The following is a 24744-nucleotide window of genomic DNA, read 5'->3' on the forward strand; positions in this document are numbered from 1 at the left end:
TGGCATCGTCATTTCCATTAGTTCAAGCACAAACAAAATAATATAGAAAATACAGATTCACTGGTGGCATAGATCATTCATTTCCAGGCACCAATACCTGTGGGATCAATTAATAGTGCAAAACGAAACTAAAGCCTGCCCCTATTCACATTCTCTTATAGGACTGTAGAACAGACCACTACTGATCTCACTGTAATCCCACTCAAGGGACACATAGCAACAGGAACATGAGGCACAGAGGCCCAACTACAAGAGACCGGTGGGTTTAATTAAAATATTTTATTATTCCTCATCATTTATCAGAGCTTCAGCTTTGGCACTTATCTTTCTAACATTGTATAATAAATATTTATTTCATTACCTTTGCAGGCATAGATACAAAACATTCAACGACGGTATTCCTCTAAACGACGCTAAGGCCAAATTGTACTTTTTCATACCAACATAGGCCTGTGTTCTAGTAACGATATGAAACTGGTAAGACAATCAAGACCATGAAAAGCATTCAATGATTAACATTAATAATAAACATGTTTATCATGATTATCTGTGCAAATATTGTTACCTCAGTTAGAAATGTATAAGACATTTAAGAATGACAAGCATTATTATTAGGACAAAGTACATTAATAGTCCAATACATGTATGAATCATTCACATCATAAAAAGTATGAAAACAAAAACGTACAATTGTCAATCTATGAAATATTATACTTTTTGCCTAAAATATTTTTTTTTAAATGGACAATTGAAAATCTTATGAGAAAACGTGCACGGATTAGTACTGCATAACATGCTTCATGGTAGCACAAATATAATGCCTCACTGGATCTGATAAAAGCCTATGATGTATCACCAACCCATAACCGAAGCGCAGAGATTTTCCTGGTCAGCTCACATTGTCAGGGGAAATTCAGGGCCCATGCAAATACCTAGGCCTTATTGAGGGCCAATCAGGTATCCATACAGTCACTTCACTATTCTGATGTATGGTAATATCCACAACCTGTGTGTGTTCCTCTAAGATAGGGTTTCTGAAACTATGGGTCGGGACCCAAAGTAGGCCCTGGGTAATGTGAGAGGTGGGTTGTGAGTTATGAGAATACATCTATAAAATTACACACTATTCTTAATTTGGGTCGTTAGAGGATTAATTGGGTCACGGAAGGACGGTCAATTTCTCAACCTGATCTCAAGCTGAGAAAAGTTAAACAACCCTGCTCTAAGACCATCTATGTTTTCAAATGGGTGACAATGCTTATGTCATAGTAAGGACACATGGCAGTGACTAAGTAAGTGTGTGTGTGGTGTGCAGGTCAAATAGTCTGATGTCCATCATGAAAACAGTGCTCTCTACAAGATCCTACAAGGCAAGATGACACCTCATGATGTAAAAGTCCTATATGTCTATTTATGAGGCGTTGGGTGTTATAAGATGGTGGCCTCCACTACGATGTCCGGGTCCTCAATGTCTTTTTTGCTCTGGACCATCCTCAGCTCCAACTGAGCAGGGTTGGGTCTCTTACCAGGGCCGGCCATCTCTGATGGAGAGGAGGAGAGATGTTAGACTGGAATATACACTGAACAAAAAATAAAACGCAACATGTAAAAGGAGTTGGTCCCATGAGATGAAATTCTTAAAAATCCCAAAAATGTTTCATATGCACAAAAAGCTCTCTCTCAAATGTTGAGCACAAATTTGTTTACATTAGTGAGCATTTTTCCTTTGCCGAGGTAATCCATTGAACCTGACAGATTACACAGGTGCTACTTGTGCTGGGGACAATAAAAAGCCACTAAAATTTGTAGTTGTGTCATAACACAATGAAGATCATGTGCGTGCTCGTCGCTCTTCCCAGGGTCTTGACCAGACTGTAGTTCAGCGTCATAACCGACTTCAGTGAGCAAATGCTCTCCTTCAATGGCCACAGGGGGCGGCAGGTAACCTGGCGGGTAGGAGCGTTGGGCCAGTAACCGACAGGTTGCTGGATCAAGTCCCCGACCTGACAAGGTAAAAACATGTCATCCTGCCCCTCAGCAAGGCAGTCACCCACAGTTCCCTGGGCACTGATGACGTGGATGTCGATTAAGGCAGCCCCCCACACCTGTATCCCGGTTTCAACTGTACCGGGCAGATGGCAAACAGTGTGTATGGCGTCGTGTGGGCGAGCAGTTTGCTGACGTTGAGAACAGAGTGCCCCATGGTGGAGGTGGGGTTATGGTATGGGCAGGCATAGGCTATGGACCACGAACACAATTGCATTTTATCAATGGCAATTGGAATGCACAGAGTTACCGTGACGAGATCCTGAGGCCCATTATCGTGCCATTCGTCCACCGCCATCACCTCATGTCGCAAGGATCTGTACACAATTCCTGAAAGCTGTAAATGTCCCAGTTCTTCAGTGGCCTGCATACTCACCAGACATGTCACCTATTGAGCACGTTTGGGATGCTCTGGATTGACGTGTACAACAGTGTGTTCCAGTTCCTACCAATATCCAGCAACTTTGCACAGTCATTGAAGAGGAGTGGGACAACATTCCAAAGGCCACAATCAACAGCGTGAAGGATATGTCGTGCTACATGAGGCAAATGGTGGTCACAACAGATACTGACTGGTTTTCTGATCCACACCCCTATTTAAACATTTTTTTTAAAGGTATTTGTGACCAACAGATGCACATCTGTATTCCCAGTCATGTGAAAGCCATAGATCAGGGCCTAATTAATTTATTTCAATTGACCGATTTCCTTATGATCTGGAACCCAGTAAAATCTTCAAATGTTGCATGTTGCGTTTGTTGTGTAGATTAGACAGTCCTACAAACAGGCAAGTAGAGACTTGTATATCATCTCACCGTTGGCATAGGTGATGGTCCTCTTGATAACATGGTGCAGGACTGAGACAGTCTTCTCACAGGCAGCCTAAGAGAGACATGTATGTTAGAAAAGATAGGCTAATCCATGGATCAAACCACATGTATTACATTATTAAGGATAATGTAGCTTGGTTGTCATCTCTGCATTGATAAACTCCCCAGTCCCCTGTGTTACTGACCTACAGGTAGTTAAAGCAAAACAGAGAACACCATGGTGTTCGTGAGAGTCTCATCTTTCCGAAGAGAGGTCATAAAATGTTCTATGCCAAGCCATTTGGACACTACAGATGATTTTGTGAGAAGACCGTTTTTTCGGGATGTCTCGTAATCTGACCTATCCAGCTCCATCACCTTTCACCACAGATGCGGAAGGGTGACATAGGCGGATTTATACCCATCCAATGCAACAAAAAAAACATCTCTATCTTAAAACTGACAATTTTATGTTGTGGAGTTTGATATGCTCATAGAGAATGTTAAGCTCCTCTGCCGTCAGCACTTGCCTTTTCCAACTAGCATAGCCTTGGAAACAAGAGAGGTTAAGGGTCAGAGGTGAGGGATCACCTTAAGACCTAAAGCATACTCCACTTTACTCAACAGATTGGTCTGCCGATGCCTGCTATTATCCTGAATAAAAAGTTCCAACAACAAAGGGGGCTGTTGTTTATGGAGGGAAAGTGTGGACTGGTAAGTTGTCAAGATGTTTTTTAAAGAATTCCAGAGGCAGATTTGGATGCTGAGGTAATTATAGAAACACTGATCTCTCAGTCAATCAATCAATAGTCATCAGTTCTTCTTATGACCAGCAGGGGTCAACGTGAAGTAGAAGTCAGCAAGCAGTTATTCAGGGTTTGGATTTGGTACATTGTTGGGCGAGACAATCAAACATGCTGACAGAGGAAGACTGATTACAATCTCCATTGTTAGAATTTCAGTTACGTGCATCAATCATTCACGAGCATATCTCCCTTTGACATTGGGCTGAGGACATAGCAGCTCATTGAAGAAAACAAGCCATTCACAACTGAGCAAGTAAGAGGCCCAGCAATGAATCTAATCTCTAAACATTTCTAATAAACCCCCTACTGGGGGTATTACTGACCTTCAGGTCATTGGGGTGGTGGTGGCTCCAGGCAAGCAGCATGGCAGTGAACAGGTCCCCGTGCCCACAAACACTGCATCCACCTTGGGCATCTCAATACGAATCTTCTGGGTGGACTTGCTCCCATCTGTCCTAACTGAGGAAAGGACACAGTAGGAGTCTGTTACCCTTTAACACGTTGGCAAGTAAAACTTTCACCCTCCATCCCAGCCCTTGCCTTACCCATTTTCTGGCTACCAAGGGCCACCAGGAACTGGTCCCCATGAGAAGAGGTCAGGTCTGTGCTGGTGAGGACCACCGTATCAGGACCCATCTGATGGAGCAGCTCCATCACCTGAGAGGGCAAGAAGCCTTCATTACAAGTCAAGATTAAAATCCTCATCATGTGTAATAGCTCTATAATGGACAATGGAACCCACGTCAAGAGCGTCTTTTTCTGTGCTGATCGTCCTCCCCGTCAGCAGCCTAAGAGACACACGCAGAGAGGTTACAGTACAGGCACAGAGGTGCTAGACATACTTGCACACATGCCCATTGTAATTCCACATTAGTCCAGAGGGTGTATTTTGCAGGCAAATCAAGTCAAGCTGTGTGTGATTCTGAATACATAAACCAGGACTCAGTTCCCTTAAAGGGTTGGGGAAAGGTTTGGTCTGCTGCTTTATGAATAAAACATTAGGGAAGAAAGAGTTTGTGACCTATAAGAGTTATTATAAACTGGGTGCTTTGAGCCCTGAATGCGGATTGGCTGAAAGTCGTGGTATATCAGACCGCATACCATGGGCATGACAAACACAATGTCTACTTACGTTGGAAACCAGTTTATAACAGCAATAAGGCCCCTCATGGGACTTGTGGGATATGGGCAACATACCACGTCTGTGGTCAGCATTCCATACAAGGACTGTATCCAGGTACTCCACATTGAGTCCTGCCTAAGAACAGCCCTTAGCCGTGGTATATGGGCCATATACCACGTCTGTGGTCAGCATTCCATACAAGGACTGTATCCAGGTACTCCACATTGAGTCGTGCCTAAGAACAGCCCTTAGCCGTGGTATATGGGCCATATACCACGTCTGTGGTCAGCATTCCATACAAGGACTGTATCCAGGTACTCCACATTGAGTCGTGCCTAAGAACAGCCCTTAGCCGTGGTATATGGGCCATATACCGCGTCTGTGGTCAGCATTCCATACAAGGACTGTATCCAGGTACTCCACATTGAGTCGTGCATAAAAACAGCCCTAAGCCGTGGTATATGGGCCATATACCGAGGTTAGCTAGCCAGCTATTTGTCGTCCTTAACGTAGGAGATACTGCTAGCTAGCTAGCTAGCCAACAGCTAGCCAACGTCTACCGAATTGAACTTCAACTACCCGGTCAACATTCCGCTTCGCTCCACAGGTAGCATCACATTTTCATTTCACTTCATTACAGTACAACGGTTTGATTTGTTTGATCGTAGCTAGCTAGCTACATAGCCGTCTTTGTATCTAAGACAATTGTGTAGTCTAGAGCGATTTTCTAGGTTAGCTAGCCAGCTATTGTCGTTCTTTTAACGTAACGTTACGTAATCAACATTGCTAGCTAGCCAGCTAGCCCCCGAATAGCAGCACTGTAGAAACTATTACACTCGACGGAACGACTTGATTAGTGTAGTGTCAACAACGCAGCCACTGCCAGCTAGCCTACAAAGTCAACAACGCACCCACTGCCAGCTAGCCTACTCCAGCAGTACTGTATCATTTCAATCATTTTAGTCAATAAGATTCTTGCTACGTAAGCTTAACTTTCTGAACATTCGAGACGTGTAGTCCACTTGTCATTCCAATCTCCTTTGCATTAGCGTAGCCTCTTCTGTAGCCTGTCAACTATGTGTTTATCTATCCCTGTTCTCTCCTCTCTGCACAGACCATACAAACGCTCCACACCGCGTGGCCGCGGCCACCTAATCTGGTGGTCCCAGCACGCACGACCCACGTGGAGTTCCAGGTCTCCGGTAGCCTCTGGAACTGCCGATCTGCGGCCAACAAGGCAGAGCTCATCTCAGCCTATGCCTCCCTCCAGTCCCTCGACTTCTTGGCACTGACGGAAACATGGATCACCACAGATAACACTGCTACTCCCACTGCTCTCTCTTCGTCCGCCCACGTGTTCTCGCACACCCGAGAGCTTCTGGTCAGCGGGGTGGTGGCACCGGGATCCTCATCTCTCCCAAGTGGTCATTCTCTCTTTCTCCCCTTACCCATCTGTCTATCGCCTCCTTTGAATTCCATGCTGTCACAGTTACCAGCCCTTTCAAGCTTAACATCCTTATCATTTATCGCCCTCCAGGTTCCCTCGGAGAGTTCATCAATGAGCTTGATGCCTTGATAAGCTCCTTTCCTGAGGACGGCTCACCTCTCACAGTCCTGGGCGACTTTAACCTCCCCACGTCTAACTTTCGACTCATTCCTCTCTGCCTCCTTCTTTCCACTCCTCTCCTCTTTTGACCTCACCCTCTCACCTTCCCCCTACTCACAAGGCAGGCAATACGCTCGACCTCATCTTTACTAGATGCTGTTCTTCCACTACCCTCATTGCAACTCCCCTCCAAGTCTCCGACCACTACCTTGTATCCTTTTCCCTCTCGCTCTCATCCAACACTTCCCACACTGCCCCTACTCGGATGGTATCGCGCCGTCCCAACCTTCGCTCTCTCTCCCCCGCTACTCTCTACTCTTCCATCCTATCATCTCTTCCCTCTGCTCATACCTTCTCCAACCTATCTCCTGATTCTGCCTCCTCAACCCTCCTCTCTTCCCTTTCTGCATCCTTTGACTCTCTATGTCCCCTATCCTCCAGGCCGGCTCGGTCCTCCCCTCCCGCTCCGTGGCTCGACGACTCATTGCGAGCTCACAGAACAGTGCTCCGGGCAGCCGAGCGGAAATGGAGGAAAACTCGCCTCCTGCGGACCTGGCATCCTTTCACTCCCTCCTCGCTACATTTTCCTCCTCTGTCTCTGCTGCTAAAGCCACTTTCTTCCACTCTAAATTCCAAGCATCTGCCTCTAACCCTAGGAAGCTCTTTGCCACCTTCTCCTCCCTCCTGAATCCTCCTCCCCCTCCTCCCTCTCTGCAGATGACTTCGTCAACCATTTTGAAAAGAAGGTCGACGACATCCGATCCTCGTTTGCTAAGTCAAACGACACCGCTGGTTCTGCTCACACTGCCCTACCCTGTGCTCTGACCTCTTTCTCCCCTCTCTCTCCAGATGAAATCTCGCTTCTTGTGACGGCCGGCCGCCCAACAACCTGCCCGCTTGACCCTATCCCCTCCTCTCTTCTCCAGACCATTTCCGGAGACCTTCTCCCTTACCTCACCTCGCTCATCAACTCATCCCTGACCGCTGGCTACGTCCCTTCCGTCTTCAGAGGCGAGAGTTGCACCCCTTCTGAAAAAACCTACACTCGATCCCTCCGATGTCAACAACTACAGACCAGTATCCCTTCTTTCTTTTCTCTCCAAAACTCTTGAATGTGCCGTCCTTGGCCAGCTCTCCCGCTATCTCTCTCAGAATGACCTTCTTGATCCAAATCAGTCAGGTTTCAAGACTAGTCATTCAACTGAGACTGCTCTTCTCTGTATCACGGAGGCGCTCCGCACTGCTAAAGCTAACTCTCTCTCCTCTGCTCTCATCCTTCTAGACCTATCGGCTGCCTTCGATACTGTGAACCATCAGATCCTCCTCTCCACCCTCTCCGAGTTGGGCATCTCCGGCGCGGCCCACGCAATGGATTGCGTCCTACCTGACAGGTCGCTCCTACCAGATGGCGTGGCGAGAATCTGTCTCCTCGCCACGCGCTCTCACCACTGGTGTCCCCAGGGCTCTGTTCAGGCCCTCTCCTATTCTCGCTATACACCAAGTCACTTGGCTCTGTCATAACCTCACATGGTCTCTCCTATCATTGCTATGCAGACGACACACAATTAATCTTCTCCTTTCCCCCTTCTGATGACCAGGTGGCAAATCGCATCTCTGCATGTCTGGCAGACATATCAGTGTGGATGACGGATCACCACCTCAAGCTGAACCTCGGCAAGACGGAGCTGCTCTTCCTCCCGGGGAAGGACTGCCCGTTCCATGATCTCGCCATCACGGTTGACAACTCCATTGTGTCCTCCTCCCAGAGCGCTAAGAACCTTGGCGTGATCCTGCACAACACCTTGTCGTTCTCAACTAACATCAAGGCGGTGGCCCGTTCCTGTAGGTTCATGCTCTACAACATCTGCAGAGTACGACCCTGCCTCACACAGGAAGCGGCGCAGGTCCTAATCCAGGCACTTGTCATCTCCCGTCTGGATTACTGCAACTCGCTGTTGGCTGGGCTCCCTGCCTGTGCCATTAAACCCCTACAACTCATCCAGAACGCCGCAGCCCGTCTGGTGTTCAACCTTCCCAAGTTCTCTCACGTCACCCCGCTCCTCCGCTTAAAGGGTTGGGAAAGGTTTGGTTGCTGCTCTCTCCACTGGCTTCCAGTTGAAGCTCGCATCCGCTACAAGACCATGGTGCTTGCCTACGGAGCTGTGAGGGGAACGGCACCGCAGTACCTCCAGGCTCTGATCAGGCCCTACACCCAAACAAGGGCACTGCGTTCATCCACCTCTGGCCTGCTCGCCTCCCTACCACTGAGGAAGTACAGTTCCCGCTCAGCCAGTCAAAACTGTTCGCTGCTCTGGCCCCCAATGGTGGAACAAACTCCCTCACGACGCCAGGACAGCGGAGTCAATCACCACCTTCCGGAGACACCTGAAACCCCACCTCTTCAAGGAATACCTAGGATAGGATAAAGTAATCCTTCTCACCCCCCCTTAAATGATTTAGATGCACTATTGTAAAGTGGCTGTTCCACTGGATGTCAGAAGGTGAATTCACCAATTTGTAAGTTGCTCTGGATAAGAGCGTCTGCTAAATGACTTAAATGTAATGTAAATGTAATGTAAATGTAATATACCACACCCCCTCCGGCCTTACTACTTCACTTTACAAAGGGCTAAGAACAGCAACCAAGTTTCTCTCTGAGTTAGTACGACTGTCGTAAGCATTGATGGTCCCATTACTGTAACAGCTACATTATGACATGTTGTGTAGCACTTAGCAACTTAATGCATGTAACCCGATGTATCCTAGTAGCCACTGTACTCACTCAGCCTCAAACTGGTTGGGTGTGAGGATATCAGCCACTGCACTCACACTGCCTCAAACTGGTTGGGTGTGAGGATATCAGCCACTGTACTCACTCAGCCTCAAACTGGTCGGGTGTGAGGATATCAGTCACTGTACTCACTCAGCCTCAAACTGGTTGGGTGTGAGGATATCAGTCACTGTACTCACTCAGCCTCAAACTGGTTGGGTGTGAGGATATCAGTCACTGTACTCACTCAGCCTCAAACTGGTTGGGTGTGAGGATATCAGCCACTGTACTCACTCAGCCTCAAACTGGTTGGGTGTGAGGATATCAGTCACTGTACTCACACTGCCTCAAACTGGTTGGGTGTGAGGATATCAGTCACTGTACTCACTCAGCCTCAAACTGGTTGGGTGTGAGGATATCAGCCACTGTACTCACTCAGCCTCAAACTGGTTGGGTGTGAGGATATCAGTCACTGTACTCACTCAGCCTTAAACTGGTTGGGTGTGAGGATATCAGTCACTGTACTCACTCAGCCTCAAACTGGTTGGGTGTGAGGATATCAGCCACGGCTACGACTTTGTCTCTGTAAACAGGCAGTATATTCTCAGGGACATACTGGAAAAGAAGAGGGTAGAATGTTCATGGTTGGTTTGAACAGGACTAGAACAATAATAATAAGAATGGATTATACGCATGGATAAACCTATAATAAAAAGTGCTATAAAAGCATGGATACTAACCATAGAGCCTTGGTCTCCCATCACTGGATCACACACTGATAACACAAAAGAAAGAAACTATGGAATACACTCACACCCAAGCTCTACATCCATCCACAACCTTGCTGAGCGTAGCTACAGTGTATGGGATACACATCTGTGTAGCAATAGTTACTCACCATATACCAGTTTGGGATTCAACCTCTTCAGCTCTTGAACAATGTCCACCACTGTCTCTAAGAAAGAGGTGTCCCTGGTGTACCCTTGGGGAAGAAGAGATCTGAGTTACGCAAAGGTCACAAACCTCATGTGTAAACTTTAAAAATAAATAAATGTATTCCAATCGTTACAGAGCATAGGTTAACCCGTAAGAGTCTAAACTGGGCAATTTGGAATTTTAAGACTCCTTGAAGTAACAAAAAAATATTTAATAATGGTAATAATTATTATTATTATTTGATGACAAATTATATTTGTCCTTACTGCTACACTACATCTCATTCCATAATCATGGGAATTAATACGGAGTTGGTCCCCCTTTGCTGCTATAACAGCCTCCACTCTTCTGGGAAGGCTTTCCACTAGATGTTGGAACATTGCTGCGGGGACTTGCTTCCATTGAGGCATGAGCATTAGTGAGGTTGGGCGGTTAGGATCGGCTAACAGTCAGCATTCCAATTCATCCCTAAGGTGTTTGATGGGGTTGAGGTCAGGGCTCTGTGCAGACCAGTCAAGTTCTTCCCCACCGATCTCGACAAACCATTTCTGTATGGACCTCGCTTTGTGCACAGGGGCATTGTCATGATGAAACAGGAAAGGCACAAAATCATCTAGAATGTCACTGTATGCTGTAGCGTTAAGATTTCCCTTCACTGGAACTAAAGGGGCCTAGCATCTGCACGCACAGTGAGGCGAAGACTTTTGGAGGATGGCCTGGTGTCAAGAAGGGCAGCAAAGAAGCCACTAATCTCCAGTTAAAACATCAGGGACAGACTGATATTCTGCAAAAATGACAGGGATTGGACTGCTGAGGACTGGGGTAAAGCCATTTTCTCTGATGAATCCCCTTTCCGATTGCTTGTCCAGAGAAGACAAGGTGAGCGCTACCATCAGTTCTGTGTCATGCCAACAGTAAAGCATCCTGAGACCATTCATGTGTGGGGTTGCTTCTCAGCCAAGGGAGTGGGCTCACTCACAATTTTGCCTAAGAACAAGCCATGACTAAAGAATGGTACCAACACATCTTCCGAGAGCAACTTCTCCCAAACATCCAGGAACAGTTTGGTGACGAACAATGCCTTTCCAGCATGATGGAGCACCTTGCCATAAGGCAAAAGTGATAAGTGGCTCGGGGAACAAAACATCGATATTTTGGGTCCATGGCCAGGAAACTCCCCAGACCTTAATCCCATACTAAACAGTCTCCATTTATACTTCCATTTATGTTTTGAACTGGCATATGTTCACCATCAGACGAGTCTTGTGAGGCCTGTGGGCATACTAGAGCTAAACAATGTGTTCGTGAGTCTCACCTTTGCACCGAGGGGGTCATATTAATGTGTAGCCCAAACTGTTCGTACCATTACAGACAGAAGTTGGCAGATCGGCTGTACCGACTTCAGACGAGTCCCAAGACGCTTGTGGGCGTCAGAGCAAAACGGAGAACACCATCATGTTTGTGAGAGAGGGTTCATTATATTTTCTGGGCCAAACCATTACGATGCTACAGATGACTTTGTGAGAAGACCGGTTTTCGGGATGTCTCATGGTCTGACAAACACTACTCTAGCTCTGTCACCTTTCACCGCAGATGCGGAAGGGCAGCATAGGCGGATGTAGTGGATTGAGGCGCATCCAATGCAAGTTTGTATTAAACTAATTTGATTTCCGCAGGGTGCGGCCATCGACCTTAGGGGGTTAAATATCAACACAGCCGTAACAATCATACATACTATCCTCGAAATGTTATTTTACAAAACTGCTTATAAATGGCAGAACCATATTGACAATAGAAACAGCTGCAAGTCTCACCCGTGAGGATGTAGTCATAATGGTTGACGTTGTTGAGTTTGATACCCTCATAGAGAACGTTAAGCTCCTCTGCCGTCAGCACTTGCCCTTTCCAATGAGCGTAACCTTGGAAACAAGAGAGGTTAAGTGTCAGAGGTGAGGGATCACCTTAAGACAAAGCATACTCAACAGACTTAAGTCTGCCGATGCCTGCTATTTTCCTGAATTAAAAGTTCCAACAACAAAGGGGGCTGTTGTTTATGGAGGGAGAGTGTGGACTGGTAAGTTGGCAAGATGTTTTTTAAGGAATTCCAGAGGCAGATTTGGTTGCTGAGGTAATTATAGAAACACTGATCTCTCAGTCATCAATCAATATATTGTCTGTATGTGATCAGTTCTTCTTATGACCAGCAGCAGGCAACGTGAAGTAGAAGTCAGCAAGCAGTTATTCAGGTATGGATTTGGTAGATTTTTGGGAGAGATAAAGAGGCTGAGAGATAATCAAACATGCTGACAGAGGAAGACTGATAACAATCTCCATTGCTAGACATTCAGTTACCTGCATCAATCATTCACTAGCATCTCTCCCTTTGACATTGGGCTGAGGACATAGCAGCTCATTGAAGAAAACAAGCCAAGAAACAGGCCCAGCAACGAATCTAATCTCTAAACAGTTCTAATAAACCCCCTGCTGGGGCAAAAATAATACAGTCTCGGGTTTCAAAGTTCAAACGTCTAAGGAATGTGTTTATTCACTTCTAACCCTGAACATGAGTTGAACACATTTAATGGAAATTATAGTTAATCATGAGCACCCCCTAGGACTTAAACAGTTGGTCAGTCATTTGTATTTATTAGGGATCCCCATTAAAATGCTGCCAAGGCAGATACATCACATAAAATAAAACATTACATCATATAATATTATTACACCACTATATATCTACAATACAACATGTACGTGTGTAGAGTGCCTGTGCTAGCGTTTGTGACAGGGAGGGGACACAGTGGGGTGAAACTCCAAGAAAATGCTGCACTTACACCATTACCCAAATCACTTATTGATGGCAAAAAGTGATTTGCACACAAAGGAATCTAGGTTTGAGCACAGACCTTATTGGAGGCCAAAGTGAAGTGTTTGGGCTACAAAATGTCTGTCTGCTTTTATCCCACAATATCGCTCTCCCTCTTTACAGTCCTTCCTTGTCCTCCCCAACATCTTTCTGTTAGTCCTCCCTGTAGGTAGTGAACTCACTGACACACATTCAGGTTTCACTTCAGCCAGATAACTCTACCGGTTACTCTAGAAAACATTAAACAGACAGGAGAGCAACTCACTGAACTATCAAATTAGATACTAACTACACTGTGCGCAAGATAACAAATATGGTGACCACAAGCTAGGCCTATTTTGTTGAATCATGAAGAGACATTCCAGCAGAATGTATGAGGGGAAAAATAAATGTTTCAACCAAGAAACACACAGGCTTCCCACTGAGTTTAGTGGAGGCCCCCTTGGCCCAGACCCAAGAACAGAGAGGATAAGGGGGACTTCTGGGATGAAAAGGAAAAGTAGAGGAACAACAGGGCTCCTATAGCTTGTTCCATTAAACAGATTGGGCTGAGGGCTGTAGGCCTAACTTGATATCGATCTTCTCACCATGAAAGGATTCATGGCAGAAGATTTTGTCCTTTCATCAGCTACCAAACTCCATATTGGGAGGTCAAGTCATTATTTAACATAGATAATGTAGCCTACTAATAGTTCAAATGCAACCATCCCAGATGTGATTGCGGACTGAAGATGGCGGTACAGAATGCCTCATGAGAAATCTCAATATTCATTATCTCTAAAACAGACTAAATAGTAGCACTACACCATCTACTCATGGCAATAATATTCAAGCTGGATAACAACCCCCAAAAATGTATAAGGCTAGAGAAGTTAATTTGATAAATATTACGGAAGCAGTAGAGGTCAAAACATGTCTGAGAGGAACCATGGAAAACAAAAACAGAACCAAACTCCATGTGAAAACTACGAGATTCCTCTACAGACACTGATGATTTATGCTTTTCACCACCTGGTACAGTAAGATTGGAAACCCACCTGCTAAAGTCAATAAATGATCAAATTGGGCTTGAACGTGTCAGTAAAGACTTAAAGGAGAGCCTCGAAATGAGTACTTCAAAACATGTGACAATGGAGAAAGAAACAAACAAACTAAAAAAGGTACAATCAATACTATTGAAACAGATGTTAATGAACTTAAAAAAGGACAACATGTTTCTGAGAGAAGCCTTACTTGGTATACAGACTAGATCCATGTGAGAAAATCTGGTACTTACTGGTATTAAATAAAATGAGGGGGAAGAGTCTGAAAGCGCGGTGAAAGAATTCCTCCTTAAAGCGCTATAGATCCCAGGCCCAACTGTCGACAAAATCAAATTTGAACGTGTACACTGTTTCAGACACAGGATACAGCGATACGAGCGCCCAATCGTTGCCAAATTTGCATTCTTCAAAAGATAAAATAATGGTTAAAAACCCTGGGCAAAATAGTCACTGGCACGAAAATAGGAATGAATGATCAGTTCCCAAAGGAAATTGCAGAACGGCACAAAGTTTGGACCCACTCTTCAAGGTTAATAGACTTAAAAGGGAAGTGTGTAGCTCTTGTAGTTGATCAACTGTACATTGATAGCCAACTGTTCCGAGACACCAAGACTATTCCGTGGCTATTCTAAATAATGCAACGTTTCCATAGAGGAGTCGAATAATGGAACACCAAATACTGTGCATGGTAGGGATTGTAATTAAAAAAAAACAAAAAAAAAAAACAAAAAAAAACAGTTGATAAAGAAATAAACTACAAATGTGACGTGGCTCGATTCAGTCTTATGTAGCAAAATTTGAAATGGTGTTTTTACATTAGACAAAAGTAGAGACTCAGAGCAAGAAATTGGTAAATCATACACTACAGTTGAGGAACAATGGTAAAGTAATTCTGCTTTGAAAGTTGATAAACTTGTAACCTCAATTTTGAGAAAAATGGCGCTTGAATGTCTTGGAACACCTACTGGGGAGCTCTTCTTTGTCTACACCCATTCAGCATCGTCCACACCCTCTTAAGCTTTAGCTTAAGAGAAATCTGTGTTATTAACTTATTAATCTGTGTTATTAAATTATTGCACCCACACAATGAGTGTCTGCATTGCCATGGGATAAAATAGAAATCAGTTCTATTTCTGACGCAGATCGCGCTGCAAGACCTGCCTCTCCCATCTCCTCATTGGTTTATAGAAGCAGGTACCCACGTGCCATCTCCTCATTTGTTGTACCCACGTAGGTGACTGAAAGACGACGAGGTCAGAGCCGGTAATGCACCTAATTTATGAAAGTTGCCAAACGCAATATAAAGTCAAGAGAAGAAAAAGCCTGGAAGGAAGAGAGATGACTAGAAACGATTTGGTTGACTGTTTTATGTGTGAATTAATTGGCAGAGTAGAGGACCTTGTGCATTTCAGATAAAATGACCAGTCAATGTTTATATCCCAGGACAAATTAGCTAGCAACAGCAAGCTAGGTAAATAGGACAAATTAGTTAGCTTGCACTTGCTAGCTAGCCATAAATGTTTAATGCTTTTCAACCTGTCCCCAAATTAATATAATTGTTTTGTTTTGACATTTTAACCTGCGTGTTGTGATCGTGTTTGGTGTGGGGGGACAAAATACATGTATTCACGATGGAGCACGCGTGCAGCCGGTTTGTGTTCTGTGTAAGGATTCACATGTGAGGCCATGTACTAAAAAAAACTAAGATTTTAAGACTAAAGTCTGGTTTATACTACGGGTGTGTTAATAAATTCAATTTGTAAATTCAGAGCGTTTCACTCTTGGAGTGTTCAGAGCGCACACTGGATGCTCTGGCTGAGGAGAGCCGAAGAACACCATCCCAACTGTGAAGCACGGAGGTGGCAGCATCATGATGTGGGGGTGCTTTGCTGCAGAAGGGACTGGTGCACTTCACAAAATAGATGGTATCATCATCAGTACAATTATGTGGATATATTGAAGCAACATCTCAAGACATCACTCAGGAAGTTAAAGCTTGGTCGCAAATGGGTCTTCCAAAAGGACAATGACCCCAAGCATACTCCCAAAGTTATGGCAAAATGGCTTAAGGACCTCAAAGTCAAGGTATTGGAGTGGCCATCACAAAGCCCTGACCTCAATCCCATAGAAAATCTGTGGGCAGAACTGAAAAGCGTGTGTGAGCAAGGAGGCCTACAAACCTGACTCAGTTACACCAGCTCTGTCAGGAGGAATGGGCCAAAATTCATCCAATTTATTGTGGGAAGCTTGTGGAAGGCTACCCGAAAAGTTTGACTCAAGTTAAACAATTTAAAGGCAATGCTACCAAATACTAATTGAGTGTATGTAAACTTGTGACCCACTGGGAATTTGATGAAAGAAATAAAAGCTGAAATACATTATTCTCTCTACTATTATTTTGTCATTTCACATTCTTAAAATAAAGTGGTGATACTAACTGAGCTAAAACAGGGACTGTCAGGAATTAAATGTCAGGAATTGTGAAAAACTGAGATTAAATCTATTTGGCTAAGGTGTATGTAAATTTCCGACTTCAACTGTACATGGCGGAGGCTCAATGAAGCCTTGTCTTGACTACTTTCCCATGTCATTTTCGCTGGTACCAAAAGTTAAGTGTGCCGATAGGGGAGAGAATGCGGTCGGACCATCAAATAATTGGTATATACAGCGCATTCGGAAACTATTCAGACCACTTGACGTTTTCCACATTTTGTTACGTCAGACTTATTTCTAAAATGGATTAAATTATTATTTATATAAATATCCTTAATCTACACACAAGACTCCATAATGACAGGAGAAAACCTTACATAAGAATTCCGACCCTTTGCTATGAGACTCGAAATTGAGCTCAGGTGCATCCGGTTTCCGTTGATCATCCTTGAGATGTTTCTACAACTTTATTGGAGTCCACCTGTGGCGAATTCAACTGATTGGACATGATTTGGAAAGGCACACACTTGTCTATATAAAGGTTCCACAGTTGACAGTGCATGTCAGAGCAAAAACCAAGCCATGATGTCGAAGGAATTGTCTGTCGAGCTCTGAGACAGGATTGTGTCAAGGCAGAGATCTGGGGAAGGGTACCAAAACATTTCTGCAGGATTGAAGGTCCCCAAGAACACAGTGGCCTCCATCATTCTTAAATGGAAGAAGTTTGGAACCACCAAGACCTCTAGATCTGGCCGCCTGGCCAAACTGAGAAATCGGGGGAGAAGGACCGTGGTCAGGGATGTGACCAAGAACCTGATGGTCACTCACAGAGCTCCAGAGTACCTCTTGAGATGAGAGAACCTTCCAGAAGTACAACCAACTCTGCAGCACTACACTAATCATGCCTTTATGGTAGAGTGGCCAGACGGAAGCCAATCCCTCAGTAAAAGGCGCATGACAGTCCGCTTGGAGTTTGCCAAAAGGCACCTAAAGGACTCTCAGACCATGAGAAACAAGATTCTCTGGTCTGATGAAACAAAGATATAACTCTTTGGCCTGACTGCCAAGCGTCACGTCTGGAGGAAACCTGGCACCATCCCTACGGTGAAGCATGGTGGTGGCAGCATCATGCTGTGGTGATGTTTTTCAGCAGCAGGGACTAGCAGACTAGTCAGGATTGAGGGAAAGATGAACAAAGCAAAGTACAGAGAGATCCTTGGCAAAAACCTGCTCCAGAGCGCTCAGGACCTCAGACTGGGTAGAAGGTTCACCTTCCAATAGGACAACAACCCTAAGCACACAGCCAAGACAATGCAGGAGGGGCTTTGGGACAAGTCCTTGAGTGGCTCAGCCAGATGCCGGATTTGAACCCAGTCGAACATCTCTGGATAGACCTGAAAATAGCTGTTCAGTGACACTCCCCATCCAACCTGACAGAGCTTGAGAGAATCTGCAGAAAAGAATGGGAAAAACTACCCAAATACAGGTGTGCCAAGCTTGTAGCGTCATACCCAAGAAGACGAGGCTGTAATCGCTGTCAAAGGGTGCTTCAACAAAGTACTGAGTAAAGGGTCTGAATACTTACGTAAAATGTGATATCAGTTTTTTAAATTCTTAATACATTTTCAAACATTTCTAAGGGGGGCTGTGGGGAGGAACAGTAGAGGAACAACAGGGCTCTTTCTTTAGCTCGCTCCATTAAAACAGATTGGGCTGAGGGCTGTAGGCCTAACTTGACATTGATCTTAACATCTCACCATCAAAGGATTCATGGCAACAACAACAAAAAACTTTTCATCCACTCCCAAGCCCCATATTGGGAGGTCAAGTCATGATCCAACATAGATCATGTAGCCTACTAATAGTTAAAATGCAACCATCCCAGGGTTCAATCTCTGAGTGAATGGCATGTACTCTATGAACCCATTACTTAACAGTTCAGTATCTCCCTTCTTTCTGTACAGTTAACAGATTATCAATCATTAACTGTAGGACTATCTCCAACACCTTACTGTATTTAATGTAAGTGCAATTGCTCAGATACACAAGTACTTTCTCCGAGTTCATGTAATGCCGAAAGAGGAATTGTTTACAGACTGCAGGGTAATGTACGAGTTCACTGCTTCATTTTACTCCAAACATTGTCTTTCATGAATTAACTTTAGAAAAATAGTTTTGGGAATTGCACTAGTTAGAGCCAAAACCACATTTTGAATGAGCACAAAAGGCTCAATTCTTCTCTGCGAGTGAACACTGTTGAACTTTACAACAGATGGGTGGAAACCCTCAAATTGGGGGGAGGGATTAAAAAAAATTGGGCTCACCAAAAATGAAGAGGGTGAGGCTAGTGCTACACACCGTGGTTACTGAATACAGTCACTGGAATCTTGAATGTGGGCCGAGATTATATTGGCTACTGATATGGGCCAAATAGAATCCCACAACCAGGGATACATTCCATAAGTGACTCGTTTAAGGAAACGAGGCATTTCACTACCGCACAGGAGGCATTTGAACATGTGTTTTTTGGGGGAAGGGGGGCAGAAATGCCTTCTGGAACATGTGATCTTTGCCAGTCACATTTTGTTAAAAGTCCCCAAAGCACACACATCCCTGGGTCGCTCGTCTTTTCAGTTCGCTGCAGCTAGCGACTGGAACGAGCTGCAACAAACACTCAAACTGGACAGTTTTATCTCAATCTCTTCATTCAAAGACTCAATCATTGACACTCTCACTGACAGTTGTGGTTGCTTTACTTGATGGATTGCTGTCTCTACCTTCTTGCCCTTTGTGCTGTTGTCTGTGCCCAATAATGTTTGTACCATGTTCTGTGCTGCTACCATGTTGTGTTGCTACTATGTTGTTGTCATGTTGTGTTGCTACCATGCTGTGTTGTCATGTGTTGCTGCCTTGTGTCTCTCTGTATGTATCATCCCTGTAGGAGGCCTTTTGCCTTTTGGTAGGCCATCATTGTTAAAATGAATTTATTCTTAAAACCTCTTGATACTCCCCATCCCGGATCCGGGATCGTGAATAAAGCCTCAGGCTCATTAGCATAACGCAACGTTAACGATTTCTGAAAATCGCAAATAAAATGAAAATAATGTGCCTGCTCTCAAGCTTAGCCTTTTCTTAACAACACTGTCATCTCAGATTTTCAAAATATGCTTTTGAACCATAGCAAATCACTAATTTGTGTAAGAGTATTGCAAGCTAGTTTAGCATTTTGAGTAGCATTTAGCACGCAACATTTTCACAAAAACCAGATAACCAAATAAATAAAATCATTTACCTTTGAAGAGCTTCGGATGTTTTCAATGAGGAAACTTAGTTACATAGCAAATGTTCAGTTTTTCCTGAAAGAATCTTTGTGTAGGAGAAATCGCTCCGTTTTGTACATCACATTTGGCTACCGAAACGAACCGAAAATTCAGTCACCAAAACGTCAAACTTTTTCCGAATTAACTCCATAATATTGACAGAAACATGGCAAACGTTGTTTAGAATCAATCCTCAAGGTGTTTTTCCACATATCTCTTCATTGATATGCAGTTCATGGAAGCCTGCTTTCCCCTCAGAATCGCATGGAAAAATACCAGCAGCTGAAAAAGACGCACCAATTTCGACGGAGGACACCGGGCGGACACCTGGAAAATGTAGTCTCTTATGGTCAATCTTCCAATGATATGCCTACAAATACGTCACAATGCTGCAGACACCTTGGGGAAATGACAGAAAGGGCAGGCTCATTACTCTCGCATTCACATCTATATAAGGAGACAATGGAAAACGGAGCCTCAAAAATCCTGCTGATTTCCTGGTTGCCGTTTCATCTTGGTTTTGCCTGTAGCTCCCGTTCTAGGGCATCCACAGACAATATCTTTGCAGTTCTGGAAAATTCAGAGTGTTTTCTTTCCAAAGCTATCAATTATATGCATAGTCGAGCATCTTTTTGTGACAAAATATCTTGTTTAAAACGGGAACGTTTTTCATCCAAAAATGACATTTTTAAACATTTAAAAATACAAATTATAATGTTCCTTAATAACAAACTTGTATGCCATATGAAAATACAAATAAAACAAATTAAATACCGATTTTACTTGGTTTAGCCTCGGAAAAAGACAGGAATCTTCCCGCTAGCCATGATTGGCTGAAATGAGTGGGCTGGACATGCCAAGAGATGAGTTTGGATTGGTCTGCCATGTAGCATGCTTCCGTCTATAACACAACTGTGCTGTACGTGTAAGTAATCCTTTGTAATGCTGCTTTTTTGAGAGATATCACAAAGAACTGCAAAAGTGTTTTTTAATGCTCTCCACTTTCTGGTGGACAGAGTTTTGAAATCAGTGGAATGCCCAGTGGAAGCAGTGTATAAAGGGATGGAGAATTCATGCATTTGTTTGCAAATATGCAGAAGGAGTCGAAAAGAGAACTCACAGAAAGTTGTTGTATAAAACACCTGTCTCCAGATTACATCTTCAAGCTTAAGGGCAAACATGGCATCCGTGACAGAGAGGGAGAAGCATCTAGCTAGAGTCTAGATAGCTACATTTTCAGATATTATAGGTTTAAAATGGTCAGAAATGTATTTTCATTGCAAGTTAAAGTGTACTGTTAGCTAGCTAGCTAATGTTACGTGTATGATCTGTGTAATAATATTATTCGTATCTCAGAGCCATTTGTACTGCTAGTTATTCTCTAATGTTAGATAGCTAACATTGAACATGATTGATTAGTTTTAGCTACCTGTAGATTCATGCAGGATAATAATGTTATGAGTTGGGATTATGGTTCACTGTTTAGCTAGCTAGCTACACGTGTAAACAAAAGACTCCATTATGCAAGTAACCATTTCAAAATAATGTTTATGATGTCACTGTACTGTTTACACCTTCTGTATCATGTGCATGTGAAAAATAAACTTAGATTTTATTTGATATAGTGTGCGTTTACCAGAGACAGTAATGTGAAGAATAACATGATCGTCACCAAAGTGAAATTAGGATATAATGTTAGGCCAACGAGATAATGCCCTGCTTTTGTTTTGTCACACTCATAACCGTAAACTATTTTCTGGAATTAGCTCGCCATTAACTTGGAAATAATGACCTTGTTGTGAGTTTATTTCTGTGTAATAATGAATACAAATTATCTAAAGTTAAGGCATTGTCAGCTATACGGTATGGTCATTATTTGACCTGGCTAGCTAACTTAACATGCTAGAAACTAACCAAAACATTGTTTAGAAAGATGCTTTTAATTGCCTGGTTTGCTAGATTGACATTTACTAAATTCATTTTTAAACAGATTGGTTTATTGGTGTTAAAATACACCGGATATGCTATTTTGGACCACCAGGCTGCTGATGTCATGCAGCCTGTCATTTGAGTGTTTATACTTTTCTACTGTTGTCCGACAATGATCACAATGTCACTGTGACAGCTGTATACAGACATATCGATAGTCATAGTATTCAGTCTTTAGTCTTGAAATCTTTGGTTGTTCACTACACTACCTTACTCACTGTTTATCACATGGCCTCACATGTGAATCCGTAACTTCTTATGGCTGCGGAGACACTATTGAGTAGCTTGGATGAAAAAACCTGAGAAGAAATCCAAACAGGAAGTGAGAAACCTGAGTGTGGTCAATTTTTTAACCCAGCCCCTATTGAATTCACAGTGGGATATGGATGAAGTTGCACTTCCTAGGGCTTCCACTAATGTAAACCGTCTTTAGACACTTGAATGAGGCTTCTACTGTGTTGTGGGGCTGAATAAGAGCTGAATGAGTCGGAGCCATTTCCTGGTCACGCGCATTTCACATTATCAACCTGCGTTCCATGGCTTTTCTACACACAAAGGAATTTTCTGGTTGGAACTTCATTGAAGATTTATGATAAAAACATCCTAAAGATTGATTCTATACTTAGTTTGAAATGTTTCTAAGACCTGTAATATAACTTTTAATTAATGTTATGCGGGACCTGCACGAGCATTTGGATTTGTATACCTAAGCCCTAACAAAAGTAGCTACTTGGACATAAATAATGAACATTATCGAACAAATCAAGCATTTATTGTGGAACTAGGATTAATGGGAGTGCATTCTGATGATGATCATCAAAGGTAAGGGAATATTTATAATGTTATTTCTGGTTTCTGTTGACTTCAACATCGTGCATAATCTGAGCGCCGTCTTGTATGGTTTGCTTTTTCCATAAAGTTTTTTGAAATCTAACACAGCGGTTGCATTAAGGAGAGGTAGATCTATAATTCCATGTGTATAACTTGTATTTTCATCTACATTTATGATGAGTATTGCTGTTGAATCGATGTGGCTATGCAAAAATCACTGGATGTTTTTGGAAGTGAATGTAACGCGCCAATGTAAACTCAGATTTTTTTTATATAAATATGAACTTTATCAAACAAAACATAAATGTATTGTGTAACATGAAGTCCTATGAGTGTCATCTGATGAAGATCATCAAAGGTTAGTGATTAATATTATCTCTAATTGTGCTTTTTGTGACTCCTCTCTTTGGCTGGAAAAATGGCTGTGTTTTTCTCTGGCTTGGTGGTGACCTAACATAATCCTTTGTGGTGCTTTGCTGTAAAGCCTATTTGAAATCGGACAATGTGGTGGGTTTAACAACAAGATTACCTTTAAAACCGTATAAAATACATGTATGTTTGAGGAGTTTTAATTTTGAGTTTTCTGTTGTTTTGAATTTGGTGCCCTGCACTTTCACTGGCTGTTGTCATATCAAACCCGTTAACGGGATTGCAGCCCTAAGAAGAGATGTGTGTGGCTAAGGCTTAAGAGAGTGTGAACGATGCTGAACGAGTGTAGACAAAGAAGAGCTCTCCAGTAGGTATACCAAAACATTCAAAGGCCATTTTCTCAAAAAGTGGGGTTCATCAGCTTTCAAAGCAGAATTACTTTCCCGTTGTTCCTCAACTGTACTCTATGATGTACCATTTTCTACCTCTTTACTTTTATCCAATATGAAAACAACACAATTTCTAATGTTCCTACATAAGACCAAATTGTGTGGGATAGGATTTCATTCTTGATAACATTTTATTCTAGTGTACTTTTTATACATAGCCTATTGATGCCTCAGCTGTTTCTGTCAAATGTTATATTGAAAAACGAGCACAGAGTTACTGCACTGCACACACCTGTGTGATTGGAGAATTGCACTGAGTTGATGGAGTCCACTTCGAACCCAAGCACCTGTGAGGGGAGACAAGCAAATCATAACAATGCTTGCAAATATTGCATCACTTTTGTGGGTTTATGACGTATCTTTCTTCATGAACACACAATCATTTGAGTACAACAACATAAACCCCATTGCATTGATTCATTATGTCTGAGACATGGTTGGTTGAGGCACTATGAGCAGTCTGTGGAAAAGATGTGACACTTCATTATAAGAGGCTCGTGATACACTGTATCCTGTATTTTTCTATTGTTGTTACTGACTGTACGTTTGTTTATACCCAGTGTAACTCTGTGTTGTTTTTGTCGCACTGCTTTGCCTTATCTTGACCAGGTCGCAAATGTAAATGAGAACTTGTTCTCAACTGGCCTACCTGGTTAAATAAAAGGTGAAATAAAATAAATAAAATCCTCTGGCAAGTATAGTCTGTACTATTGTTATTCTGAATGACTAACGTTATTCAGAGCTTCTCCAATCTCTTCTATTCGCCAAATACACTACAGGTTACTGTACACCCATGTAATTGAGCTAATTCTGCTAATCTAACCAGTTTTGCGAATCTCTCCTAACCCTTGGATACTGTATCTCCTCTTTCTCAGCATGTAGCCAGGCTAGTCGATCAGAGTTGTCGAATGCATACATTGAAAACCCCCAGCAAGTAACGTAAACATATTCATTTCTTACCTGCAATGGAAATGTTGCCGATTTATTCCCGACGTATCCCCTGACAACATGACTCTGAATAGATAACACACGACACTCCATTTCAAGGATGAAGTTAAAAATGAAGCTACGAGGGCTGTGGAATAAGATGTGTTCCGTGCACGAGCTAACGACGCTCACTAAGCAAACAATCCTGTAGGCAACACGAACGTATGCGAAAACTCCACTGTATTCAACTGTAGGCTACAATAAGGACACAACACAGCATTGACGATTCAAGAAGACTGACTGGCAGAAATATCGCAGGCAACTATATGGACACCTAAGAAAAGTCACCGTCGCCTTAAAGTGGATAATGATTTAAGTTTATTGTACAAATAAATGATTCACACAAACTATCCCAATGTAA

The 24744-nt window shown here is 43.2% G+C and overlaps 1 pseudogene; it reads right to left on the bottom strand.

The window, feature by feature from the left end:
- Positions 1-260: 260 nt before the first annotated feature.
- LOC135547669 (pyridoxal kinase-like) lies at positions 261-24643 on the bottom strand (annotated as a pseudogene).
- Positions 24644-24744: the final 101 nt, after the last annotated feature.

Source organism: Oncorhynchus masou, chromosome 10 (assembly GCF_036934945.1).
Source record: "Oncorhynchus masou masou isolate Uvic2021 chromosome 10, UVic_Omas_1.1, whole genome shotgun sequence".
Lineage (NCBI taxonomy): Eukaryota > Metazoa > Chordata > Actinopteri > Salmoniformes > Salmonidae > Oncorhynchus > Oncorhynchus masou.